General features: G+C 43.7%; 1 protein-coding gene across 4 annotated transcripts in view; it reads right to left on the bottom strand.

Moving 5' to 3' along the window:
• The window catches only part of SERPINA12 (serpin family A member 12), a 29,208-nt gene extending 20,449 nt beyond the window's left edge, over positions 1 to 8,759 (bottom strand). For 2 of the 4 annotated variants that reach the window (XM_032287521.1, XM_032287520.1), the window contains exon 1: positions 815 to 970. The gene's annotated coding sequence lies outside the window, so the exon portion shown is untranslated. Of the gene's footprint in view, positions 1 to 814; positions 971 to 8,309 lie in introns of those variants that run through there. The other 2 variants (XM_032287523.1, XM_032287522.1) reach the window with 2 other exon arrangements.
• Between the last annotated feature and the right edge of the window lie 4,811 nt (positions 8,760 to 13,570).

The raw sequence follows: 13,570 nt of genomic DNA, 5'->3' as shown, positions 1-13,570 counted from the left end.
TTCGTAATTTGTGCCGTAGATTTCTGCCTTCATTCCTTAAGAAATATGTTTGAGTCCTCACTCGGTGTCAGGCACTGAGGCAATGCCCAGGAAATGGTTCCTATTGATACTACAGACTGACCTTTAACCAAACCAGCCCCATAGGCTTTTCCAAACTCTCAAGAACCTTCCAGCTGTCTGCCTGACCTGGGCCTCCTCCCCTTCAGTGACTTAATTCTAGGAGGAGGGGATATGAGGGTTGGAAAGGCTGAGAGATCATCAGCTTCAGGACTATCTGTGCCATAAAGAGGGAAACAAGGCCCAGACTGGACAAAGGAAGAGATGATGGTTGCAATGTGCATCAGTGGTAAGAATCCAGCCAGGGAAGGCAATTCTGCTGAAATGCATTGAACAGGCTGGTTGGGTTCACTTTCTCCATGAACCAGTGAGTTGATGGGTCCAGCCTCTGTCCTCAGGGAGAGATAAAGATTCACAAACACCTCATATACAAGGTTGACTGTGGCCAGCATCATGCAGCAGGGGTGGACCCAAGTTGGAGGCACCACCTTATGTCCCAAGACCTCTCCCATCCTCACATTCATGAAGCTTTTTTTTCTCTAGAAAAGCACTGGGCAGTAGACATATGCGATTCTCTGGCAAGGGTGTTCAGCAAATTCCTCAAGAGGGGTTTCCCCAGATTTTGGAGATCCTCTAGAATTTGCCTTTCATGCACGCCCCTGGGGACAGTGCTACATCCTCCCTTAATCTGAAGCAAGCTTCGTGTGGAATAGACAAGTAGCACTTGATCTTTTGGAAGGAAAGTTCTCATACTCACGGTATATTCAGAAGTCCATTGAGCCAGCCAAATGCATCTGCCTTTCTTGCTTTATTTTTTATACTTCCATGGCTTCTTGGAAAAGTAGAGTAAGGCTAATAAAATGAGCTGGCATGAGTGGGCAGGTGATGGAGGCTCTGGGAGCAATGGCCACACCACCTCCCTGGGGGTTCTCTTCACCTCTGGAGGTGGCGGTGAGATATTGTACTGGCCACACCCACTGGGCTGTGGCTTCCCTAATGAAGTCCACTAGACATCTTTTGCAATGACTCTATTTCCCAATTACTCACCTGGTATGGAGGCCAGAATGGTCTACAAATAGATCAGCCTGAAGTCCTAATACTGAATATTCAACCCAAATGTTATCATTGCTGCCCATGGGGACAGGTTGATAACTGGGTTTCTTGGGGTCTTTCCCATTTATCGCTCACCATTTTCTTTTGCTATTTTTCATGTATTCCAAGTTGTCAGCTCTATTACCTTAGCTCACATGGAGTCCTTTGGGGAAAAAGTTTGAGGAGAGATGAATAGACAACTAAATGCATAACTTCCATTAGGAAGAACAGGAACTAAAAATTCACCTCAAAGTTCGTGATCACAGAAATGACAAATTGTTTTCCTATTTCATATTTGCTGTGCTGGAGTGATGAGACCATGGTTGGGTTCTGCTGTCTCTGCCTCCCCTTACTTTTCTATATTTTCTAAACTGTCTTTTAAAAAACAGATATTACTTTAGGATTAACTTTTCAATGGCTTAAAATAAAATAAAATTCTTATCTTCAGTTTTATCACTTGGGGAGAGAAGCGTTGATGACGTCTGAGAACTTCCCAAGCTCACTGATCCTGGGATGGAGAGCAATAAGTTCAACATACCTATCTTCAATGCCGCTTTATCTAGTGAGCTCCAGAGAGCAGAAAAATCATTCATATATTTCTTCCCCATTTAGTGGTCTTTCATAGTAGCTCATATCTGACGGAAGCACCTCAGAGGTCTCGGAAGAGCTATGGGTGGTGCTTTTCCTTTCTTTGGGTTGTTGCTTTTAGCAAACACAGGACTCTCATTCTCAGAGCTATTCAGAGCAGGCTACCCAGAGAAGCCTTCTTGGAAAGAGGCAACACTAGTTCATTCCCAGGCCTGGTTCAGCCACAAGGTCTATGTACTCAGGGCCTAGATGAACAAGGCTTTGGGATGTGGGTTCTAGAACTGCCCAGACCAGAAAGCACCCCTGAAGAAGCCCCTGAGCCACCACCTTCCCTCCCTTCTCTCACCCAGGGAGCAAGGCCTGCCTGCTGGGATGCATGGGTCAGAGACACTGTGTGACTGGCAAGACAAGAGACTTCACGCTGGCCAGCTCTGGTCACCAAAGGAAGGCAGAGGGGACAGAAGGATGGGCTGAGGCTAGGGAGTGCAGGTGTTCCCACTGTGACTATAGAGGCTGTAGCAGTGGAAGATCAGAGCCAGTGAGGTGGACACTGACCCAGAATCCAGGTTTGTACCCCTGCTTTGGGAGGGAATACCATGCCCTCTAATTATAGGGTGAGGCCTTTGTGAGTCCAAGAGCCACGCCTCCCTGCCTGCCTGCCCCAGACACACTCTGCTTCAGGGCAAATTCCCACAGAAGGCGTACAGGGAGAGGCCAGGGTGGGGATGCCCACTGAGCGACATGAGTAGTACTGGGGATGCTTGAGTTCAGACAGTGCCAGAGGTCAGTAGGCCACAGGCAGAGGATAGCCACAGGTGGGCTGCAGGCCAGCCAGGCGCTACGCTTTGGTGGGAAGTTGCTGGTCCTGCCTGGGGAAAAGAGCCCCAGGAGGGGGAGGTGAACATCTGTGGAGAGCAGTGAAGGAGACAGGCATGGGAGGGAGCAGCCCCCTCCACACACCCATTAAGGGACCTCAGCCTAGACTTGAGGCAGCCCCTGCCTCCCTCTAGTTAGGACTCAGGGACCATGGATTTGTGCCTGGTATTCACAGGGGCTAGGAGGATGAAGCGGATTGTCCAGTCTGGGGGAATTATTGTTATAAGTTAATTGGCCCGAGGCACTGGCCAGAGGCTGGGGAGTGGCCTGAACATTTTTTACATTATTTCCTTGTGTAGGTGTGAGATGGGAGCTAGGAATTTCCATCCTCACTGTCACTCTTTGGATCTCCCAGATGCCAGACACATGTTAATGACCATGCCACACCCTAACTCCAAGAGCTCTGGTCTGATGGGAACACAGGAGAGCACAGAGACACAAGTCACACTAGGTAAGGGCCAAGGTAGAGGTAACTTTAGGAGATGAGAACATGCAGGAGGCACCTGATCCTACCTGGGGTGCTCTAGACAGCTTCAGAGATGGGGCACTCTTGAGCTGGGTTTTGACAGATGAGTAGGTGTTCTCTAGGAGAAAACTGAGGGCAAGAGAAGCATATCAAGGATTTTGCATCCTGGAGAAGGTGAGTGAACAATCTAATGCCTCCACAAATTGTAAATGTGACTTTAAAAATACCTATTTTCAGAACATTCCTCTGGGGATTTTGAGTTAGTTGACGCAGGATAAAGCCTGGGTGAGGGTGCTTTTAAGAACTTCAAACCAGGGGATTTAATGAGCACCCAAGTTTGAGGATTCCACTCTAAACAAGTGACTCCCACCTGATGATTCCCATGTCTTTTAAAGCATTCAGCCACCAGATATCAAGACGGCTATAAAGCTACAGCATTAAGGTATTAGCACAGAGACAGACAAGTTAACCAATGGAACAGACTAGAGAATCCAACAGAGCCACACAGCAAGTCACCTGATATGTGACAAAGGCATCGCTGTAGTTCAAAGGAAAGGATGATCCTTTCGATGAATGGTAAAAAAACCAAAAAACAAAAAACAAAACAAAACAAAAACCCTGATACCAAAACCTAGCAGAGACACAACAGAAAAAGATTATTTCAGGCCAGTATCCCTGACCTACATTGATGTGAAAATCCTCAATTGGCAAACTGAATCCAGCAGCACATCAAAAAGCTTAGCCACCATGATCAAGTTGGCTTCATCCCTGGGATGCAAGGCTGGTTCAACATGTGCAAATCAATAAATGTAATCCATCACATAAATAGAACCAGTGACAAAAACCACATGATTATCTCGATACATGAAGAAAAGGCCTTTGATAAAATTCAACATCCCTTTATGCTAAAAAATCTTAATAAACTAGGTATTGATGGAATATATCTCAAAGTAATGAGAGCTCTTTATGACAAACCCACAGCCAATACACTGAATGGGCAAAAACTGGAAGCACTTCCTTTGGAAACAGGCACAAGGTAAGGATGCCCTCTCTCACCACTCCTACTCAATATAGTATTGGAAGTTCTGACTAGGGCAATCAGGCAAGAGAAAGAAATAAAGTGTATTCAAATAGGAAGAGAGAAAATCACATTGTCTCTGTTTGCAAATGACATGATTATATATTTAGAAAACCCAATCGTCTCAGCCCAAAATCTCCTTAAGCTGGTAAGTAACTTCAGCAAAGTCTCAGGATACAAAATCAATGTGAAAAAATCACAAGCATTTCTATACACCAATAATAGACAAGCAGAGAGCCAAATCATGAGTGAACTCCCATTCATGATTGCTACAAAGAGAATAAAATACCTAGGAATACAACTTACAAGGGATGTGAAGCACCTCTTCAAAAAGAACTGTAAACCACTGCTGGAGGAAATAAGAGAGGACACAAACAAATGGAAAAGCATTCCATGCTCATGGGTAAGAAGAATCAATATTGTGAAAATGACCATATTGCCCAAAGTAATTTATAGATTCAGTGCTGTCCCCATCAAGCTATCATTGACTTTCTTCGCAGAACTAGAAAAAAACTACTTTAAATTTCATACGGAACCAAAAAAGAGCCCACATGGCCAAGACAATCCTAAGCAAAAAGAACAAAGCCAGAAGCAACACACTACCTGACTTCAAACTATAATACAAGTCTGCAGTAACCAAAACAGCATGGTACTGGAACCACAACAGACATATGGAACAATGGAACAGAGCAGAGGCCTCAGAAATAACACCACACATCTACAACCAACTGATCTTTGACAAACCTGACAAAATGGAAAAACAAAATGGAAAGGATTCCCTATTTAATAAATGGTGTCAGGTAAACTGGTTAGCCACATGTAGAAAAGTGAAACTGGACCCCTTCCTTTTACCTTATACAAAAATTAACTCAAGATGGATTAAAGACTTAAATGTAAGACCTAAACCCATAAAAACCCTAGAAGAAAACCTAGGCAATATCATTCAGGACATAGACATGGGCAAAGACTTCATGAGACTAAAACACCAGAAACAATGACAACAGAAGCCAGAAATGGCAAATGGGATCTAATTAAACTAAAGAGCTCTGCACAGCTAAAGAAGCTATCATCAGAGTGAATAGGCAACCTATAGAACGGGAGAAAATTTTTGCAATCTATCCATTGGACAAAAGGCTAACATTTAGAATTTGCAAAGAGCATAAACAAATTTATAAGAAAAAAAAATCAAAAAGTGGATGAAGGATATGAACAGAAACTTATCAAAACAAGACATTTATGCAACCAACAAACATATGAAAAAAAGCTCATCATCACATTCATCAGAGAAATGCAAATCAAAACCACAATGAGATACCATCTCACACCAGTTAGAATGGCGATCATTAAAATCAGGAAACAGCAGATGCTGGAGAGGATGTGGAGAAATAGGAACAGTTTCACACTGTTGGTGGGAGTGTAAATTAGTTCAACCATTGTGGAAGACAGTGTGGCGGTTACTCAAGGATCTAGAAATAGAAATACTATTTGACCCAGCAATTCCTTATTACCCAAAGGATTGTAAATCATTCTACTATAAAGACACATGCACACGTATGTTTATTGCAGCACTGTTCACAATAGTAAAGACTTGGAACCAACCCAAATGCCCATCAATGATAGACTGGATAAAGAAAATGTGGCACATACACACCATGGAATACTCCACAGCCGTTAAGAAAGGATGAGTTCATGTCCTTACAGGGACATGGATGAAGCTAGAAACTATCACTCTCAGCAAACTAACAGAAGAACAGAAAACCAAACACTGCATGTTCTTACTCATAAGTGGAAGTTGAACAATAAGAACACATGGACACAGGGAGGGGAACATCACACACCAGGCCTATCAGGAGTGGAGAGCTAGGGGAGGGACAGCATTAGGAGAAATAACTAATGTTTATGACGGGTTGATGGGTGCAGCAAACCACCATGGCATATGTATGCCTATGTAACAAACCTGCACGTTCTGCCCATGTACCCCAGAACTTAAAGTATAATAATAAAAAAAAAACAGTGGATGTCCATACAGGAAAAAAATAAACAGTGACCATTTTACTCAACATACAGAAGTTAATTTGAGAAGTCACAGACCTAAATGTGAAAGATATTAGATTGGACTGCATGAAACTATTTATCTTTAATTTTTTTTAACCTCAAAACCAACAAAAATAAAAATGATAAAGCTTCTAGAAGAAAATATATTAATAGTAGAACATCTTCGTGACCATGAGATAGGTAGAAAGTATTAACCATTTTTAAAAAGTGATGAATGGAATTTCACTAACATTAAGAGCCTTGTTCCTCTGAGATCACCTAAGAGAGTATGAAGGCAAGTCACAGGCTGGGAGCGGTACGTGTAATGTCCGCGTCTGATAAAGGGCTCAGGGCTGTTTTTAAGCACTTCTGCAAATCGACTGAAAAAAGACAACAACTTAAAAACTAAGCAAAGACATGAAAAAATACAAAAGAAGAAATCCAAACGGCCAATAAGCATCTTTTGAAAAGGTGCTTGACATCATTAGTCATCAGAAATATGCAAAACAAAACTACAAGAACTCACTAGACACCCACTAGAATAGCTCAGATTAAAAGAACTGGCAACAACAGGGCGTGGAGCAAGTAGAACTCTCTTCCACTGCGGGTGGGTATGCAAACCAACACCAAAGCATTGGCTGGAAAATTGCTTGGCAGGATCTATAAAAGGTAAACATATGCTTACCCTTTGACCCATTCATTGTATCTCAGAGTATATGCCCAATAGAAATTAGTGCTTGTGGGTTTACAAAGATGTGTACTACAATGTCCATAGCACCTTTATGTAATAAACCCAAAGACGAAACAACCCAAATGTCCATTTATAGTAGAGTAGGAAGAGAGAGAGAGAGATTCCGGGCCACCATCTCAGATCATACTTTGCATTTCCCTGGGTGGCCCCGCTTTTCTCTGATTTCCACAGGATCCCCAGTTGATGCTCATGACAGACAGCTTTGGGAGCCAATGATCAAGAATGTGAAACATTGCAAAGCCAAATCCCACTAGAACCAATTATACTGTACCTCCGAGCAACAAGACAATTGGGGAGCTTAATCAATAAATGAGTTAAAATTAATAAATGATTGATTTTGAAAGAAACTCTTTTTAAGCTATCTCCAAGATCCTAGGTTACCCTAAAAAGCTTCTAGTAAAAAATGTTGAAAATCTTTCCATACAGAAATCTAACAGGTAAGAATAAAAAGAGAGAAATAGAAATATATTTTCAAAAAAACTAATTGGGAAGCATTCTGTAAATAGCAAATAAATTCAAGACGGCATTTCAGAACATTTGAGAAAAGGTGAGTTATTGGGAAACAAACAAATCATTTCAAAAACAAAATTACAAGTGTTGGAAGAAAACTTTTTCATAATGTTAGAGTGAGAAAGAACTTCTTAAGCATGATACACAGTGAGAAACCATGTAAGAAAAGATGGCAAAGATGCATATACCATCTTTATGTAATGTGTTACAACTCTACAGAACATGTAAAATTTGGAATTACAAATCGGAACGTGTGTACAAGATAGAGAGCTAATGTTCTTAACAGCAAAGAGTTCTTATATATCCATAAGAAATCACATGTGTTTCTCAATCAGCAAAAAGGTGAAAAATTCAGGTAAATTTGCATTGAAACATTGTTGGTGGGGGCCGGCTTCAATTTTCCTTATCTTGTTTTCTTCTTTGTCTTTGTCTCTGCAAAACAGGGTACTTTCGTACATATATTAGTAGATACGGTTATTGATAGACATTATGTATTTTTCACATCAACTTTGTGAGTTTCCTGCATAGCTAGACAGTTAGCAGATTCAGGATTCAAAAATCAGGTCGGCCGGTTTTGAATCCTTTGTTCCATGGATAGCTTTCCGGTAGACTATAAATGAAAGCACGGCCACAGCATCTTGACAGCTAGCAGGGACCCATGAAACTCTTGGCCAGACTGGTGATCCAGCTGTAGAGCTAGACATGAGAAGGATGCAGAATGTCTGTCTATTTGAGTGATCACCTTGGCCCTTGGTTCTCTTCCTCTTCCCTAAGACAGAGAAACAGACAGAACACACACAGACACACACACACACACACACACACACACACACACACACAATGCCCCTTGGACTAACCTCACCTCCCCAGTTCCTCCTCAGGTCGGGCTTCCGTGGCCTGCCCCAGGTGTTGCAGATCCCTACTCCTCTTTCAATCCTGGTCCTGCAGCCTCCAGGTTCCAAGTGTGTTCCTCTAGGCTCCTCAGCCCCACAAGCCTTGTCTACAAACTGGGTGGACTTTGCCCAATTACCTGCTGAGCCTGCCTCTGCCACCTCCACCCCTTTCCCAGGATCAGCCTGGCCAATTGGCCCTGCCAAGTGTCTCACTCAGAGAGCAAAGCATCTGGGAGTTCTCTTCCTCATCCTTTGAAAAAGCTCAGGCTTGCTTTTCCTCTCCCATCCCAAATAGCAAGGGGCACTGTGCTAGGTACACCCAAAGTGCTCTATAGATTCACTGATGAGGGCCTGGCTTGCTAGGACCTGGGTGTTTGGCACCCAGTAAACCACATAAAGGTGAGAGCACCAGAAACCAGAGTGACACAAGTCATACCCTCCCAGCTCCACAGCCCTGATTCCTGTGCTCATCTTAGAGCAGAATCGTCCACCCCTAGGTTCCTTCCCTGGGGCAGGGCAGGAATGGGTGTGGGCACCCTGGCACTGCTGTAGAATACCAGCTGCCTGGCATAGATGTTCACATGACTCTGTCCCACCTCCCAGGTGCAGCCTGGGAGCAGGCAACCCATTCATCCAACCCCACCGCACTTCCGAGCTCTGGGAGGTCTCAGGGCCTGGGCCTGTGGTCTAGGTTCCAGACACAGGTGATCCATAATGCACCTCATGGCTGGAGAAGCCATCCCTTCCTCTGGTTCTCAGTATACTCACCTGTACAACGGGCAACAGGAAACTACATTGGATCTGTGGTTGCCTGAGACAGCCAAATTATTGGAAGACATGCTGTCAATCAATTTTACTTAAAATAATACAGACCCATGTCCGTGGTAAGTGTCATTCTAGCCAGATCTAGATGCTGGTAGAAGAGCAGAACAAAAGAGGATATAAAAACAAAGCATTTGCTGAACATTGCTAATCATCAGGGAAATGTAAATGAAAACCACAGTGAGATACCACCTTACTCCTGCAAGATGGCCATCATTAAAAAGTCAAAAAACAATACAGGTTGGTGTGGAGGTGTGGATGTGGTGAAAAGGGAACACTTCTACACTGCAGGTGGAAATGTAAATTAGTACAACCGCTATGGAGGACAGTGTGGAGATCCCTTAAAGAAATAAAAATAGAGCTACCATTTGATCCAGCAACCCCACTACGGGGTGTCCGCCCAAAGGAAATCCTTTGTGTCATTATATGAAAAAGACACATGAACACACATGTTTATAGCAACACAATTTGTAATTGCAAATGTATGGAACCAACCTAAATGCCCATTAGCCAATGAGACAATAAACAAAATGTGGCATATATACACCACGGAGTACTACTCAGCCATAAAAAGGACAAAATAATGTATTTTTGCACCAATTTGGGAGAAACTGGAGGCCATTATTCTAATTGAAGTTACTCAGGAATGGAAAACCAAATATTGTATGTTCTTGCTCATAAGCGGGAGCTAAGCTGTGAGCACAGGCAAAGAACGATATAATGGACTTTGGGGACTCAGGGGAGAAGGTTGGGAGCAGGTGGTGACGGATAAAAGACTACACATTGGGTACTGTGTACATTGCTCAGGTAAGGGGTGCATTAAAACTCAGAAATCACCGCTAAAGAACTTAATCCAAGTGACCAAAAACCACCTGTACCCAAAAAACTGTTGAAATTTTAAAAGGGCTCAGAGCGGTGGCTCACGCCTATATTTCCAGCACTCTGGGGGGCCAAGGCATGTGGATCACAAGGTCAGGAGACAGAGACCATCCTGGCCAACACGGTGAAACCCCATCTGTACTAAAAATACAAAAATTGGCCAGGTGTGGTGGGGCATGCCTGTAGTCCCAGCTGCTACTCGGGAGGCTGAGGCAGGAGAATCGCTTGAACTTGGGAGTCAGAAAAAAAAAAGAAAAGAAAAAAGAAAGAAATTTTAAAAGCGCATTTTGGAAAAATATTTATGAAAGGAAAATTGCAAAACTGCCAAAAGTTCCTAATTTAATGTTTTTCTGGACTTTCAGGTAGCCTGCCAATCTGATTTCAGTAGCATGTGTATTTCTGTGCACACCACATGTGTATACACACACACATAGACACACACACACACATTTACATCTTACAAGTCTGTGGGAGATCATTGTCCCACTATACAGATTAGGAAACTGAGATTTGGGATAGAGTCATCTGTCAAATGTCACATGGTTATTAAATGGATGTACAGCTTCATAAGAATTTCTTAATATAAAAGCAGAAAAAATCTGTGGATACTATTAGTGGAGAAAGTTTGGGAGAAATCAAGGAAATTCTGGGACTGTCTGCATGTCCCCACATAAAGCCATGGCTGTTAGATGCTGGCTCTTGGGATGACTCACTCTAGTGTTTGTCTGGATGGTTCGTGCAGCCCAGAACAGGGGCCGACACCACCTTCAGTTTTCCATCTCTGAGCCATTCGACTTCTCCTTTGGAAGGGGCCCCAGCCACCTTTCTCACCTGCCTTTCCCTCATCCTCCTTTCCTGCTTCCTTCCAAAGAGACAAAACTTGAGTTAAAAAGTGGATTGAGTGTCTCTAATGTACCAGGAGCAAGTCAGGTGCCAGGGAGAGAGAAATAACCCGAGTCCTCATAAGCTCACGTATCAGGGAAGGGACAGACACTTAGGGTCAGACCTGTAATGCCAGCATTTCGGGAGACCAAAGCAGGTGGATCGCTTGAGGTCAGAAGTTTGAGACCAGCCTGGCTAATATGGTAAAACCTCATCTCTATTAAAAATACAAAAATTAGCTGAGGATGGTGGCTCGCACCTGTGGTCCCAGCTACTCGGGAGCCTGAGGCATGACAATTGCTTGAGCCCAGGAGGCAGAGGTTGTAGTAAGCTGAGATCGCACCACTATACTTCATCATGGGTGACAGAGTGATAATCCATCTCAAAAAAAAAAAAAAGGATTCTGTGGATGTGTGAGTTCAACATCACTTGCACCCACCAGAGGCAGATATTGAGTCAAATCAAGACCTCTAAACAAAAAAGCAGCAACTCCATCCCCCACCCATTCATGGGTCCCATCTCAGAGGGGCATTGTGACATTGAGGTAGAGCACAGATCCTAAAGCCACAGCAAGCTGGGCCACCTCATCTGGGTCACCTCACCTCAGTGCCTCACTATTTCCATCTGTCCAATGGGACTACTGAAGTGCCTGTTTTGTTCATTTCATCAAATTGTTAGCAGTGCTATCGAATGCAATGGCCCATGTGGAGAGGATCAATTAAAAGCAGTTAGTAATAATCATAGCAATAGCTATAATAGTAATTAATAAAATATGAATTAATTACTATTAATGGGCATTACTAAAGATGAACACGAGGATAGGGAGCTGACTCTGCTCATCCAAGTCACTCTGCTCACCATTCTCATCCTCCAGCATCGAGAGAGAGGGTGTTGGGTGCCTAACACTGCTGGGAACCCAGGAGGACAATTCTTTCCCCTCAAATGAAACATGTGCTATCAGTAATGGATCAGACAGCAAAAATCAAATGTGAAGGATGGCTGATCCTTGCAGTTCAGGAGGAGTTCTGATGGATAGTAAGTGGTTACCCAAATAGTTCATCTGTAACTACTGACTATTTCATGTGCTATTATACAGTTAAGGATAGAAAACGCTCATTTCTGAGCTTTCAGAAATTCAGGAAAAGAGAGTGGTTGTCTACTTAAGACCACGGAAAGGGCCAAGTGGCAGAGAAGATGTAGTGAAGAGATACACAAGCCCACACTTTTATTCTCCAAGAATGTTCCATGCATTCCCAAATGGGTACCATTACCAGCTCAAGCCACTAGCACAAGAACGAGGAGTCATACCGAGTGTGGCTCTGGAAGCAGCCATCCCACGGCTTGCCTTGCAGGTGGAAGAAGGGAAGTTTCCCTTCATTCATTCAGGCTTCCAGCACTCCTTCCAGGATAAGCGAAAGCAGGCTGATAGGAACCATGTGTGGGCTGGTAAGCAGGTCACCCATTATTTGCAAAGGTATACGCTGAGCTGCCACAGCTTGTTTGCTGATACCAGACAGTCCTCTTACAGAGAACTGCCTTTATAATCCAAGACAAAATGAAGGACAATTACTTTCAGAGAGAGAATATAAAGGTGCAAATGGTTGATATCAGATACCTTTAAGCAATCCAAGCAAAGAAACAGTAGAGACTCAGGAATCTGAAGCAGGGAGAGAAAACCTGAGTGGGAAAGATTGTACAGAATTCTATGTAGAGATAGAAAATCTGGATTCAGGCTCCACAGCTGCTGTTTTCCAGCTGTGCAACCCTCCTCAAGTTACTTCATCTTTCAGGATCTTGATTTCCTCACCCATAAACCTGAGGAAATGTTTGAGAAATCCACTGGGAGGGTAAATGAAACTAGTGACGATAAAAGGCGCGGTGTAAACCATCACTGCCCACGCACAGGCTGCTGTGTGACTTTGGAATTTTGCAGAGGTCCCCAAGGGCTGGACCAGTGGCTTTCATTTTCCTCTACTCTGGGGTGAATTTTTAAAAAATTACTGGGTGCTCAGCTTGAAATCCGTGGTGTTGGGATAAAAACCTAAACACTGGGCCGGGCGCGGTGGCTCACGCCTATAATCCCAGCACTTTGGGAGGCCGAGGTGAGTGGATCACAAGGTCAAGAGATAGAGACCATCCTGGCCAACATGGTGAAACACCAACTCTATTAAACATACAAATATTAGCTGGGTGTGGTGGCGCACACCTGTAGTCCCAGCTACTCGGGAGGCTGAGGGAGGAGAATCGCTTGAACCCAGGAGGCGGAGGTTGCAGTGAGCCGAGATGGTGCCACTGCACTCCAGCCTGGCAACAGCAAGACTTGGTCTCAAAAAAAAAAAAAAAAAAAATCTAAAAATCATACAACTGCCGTCGTCTTCCAGTGGCATTTCCAAATGCCGGAATAACCTGACCAGTGGAACTTCAGCCAATCAGCCCCTCTGCATCACTTCCCAAGACCAAAAATGCTCCTCCTTGAATGAGAGCCTGGAGGTCACTCCAGTGGCTCCCTGGGGGACTCACAGCCTGAGAAGAGTATGGGTTTGAAAAGGGCAGCATGGTACAGGCCTAGACTTCCCAGGCGACCCTACATCTTCGCACATCTCTGTGTCTCAGACTACTCACCTGTGAAATGAGGACAATAA

The sequence above is a fragment of the Sapajus apella genome, unplaced genomic scaffold (assembly GCF_009761245.1).
Source record: "Sapajus apella isolate SASKATOON/1434 unplaced genomic scaffold, GSC_monkey_1.0 scaffold20, whole genome shotgun sequence".
In the NCBI taxonomy this organism is placed as follows: Eukaryota; Metazoa; Chordata; class Mammalia; order Primates; family Cebidae; genus Sapajus; species Sapajus apella.
Note: the sequence above shows the minus strand (reverse complement) of the source record. Positions and strands in the feature narration are given on the sequence as shown.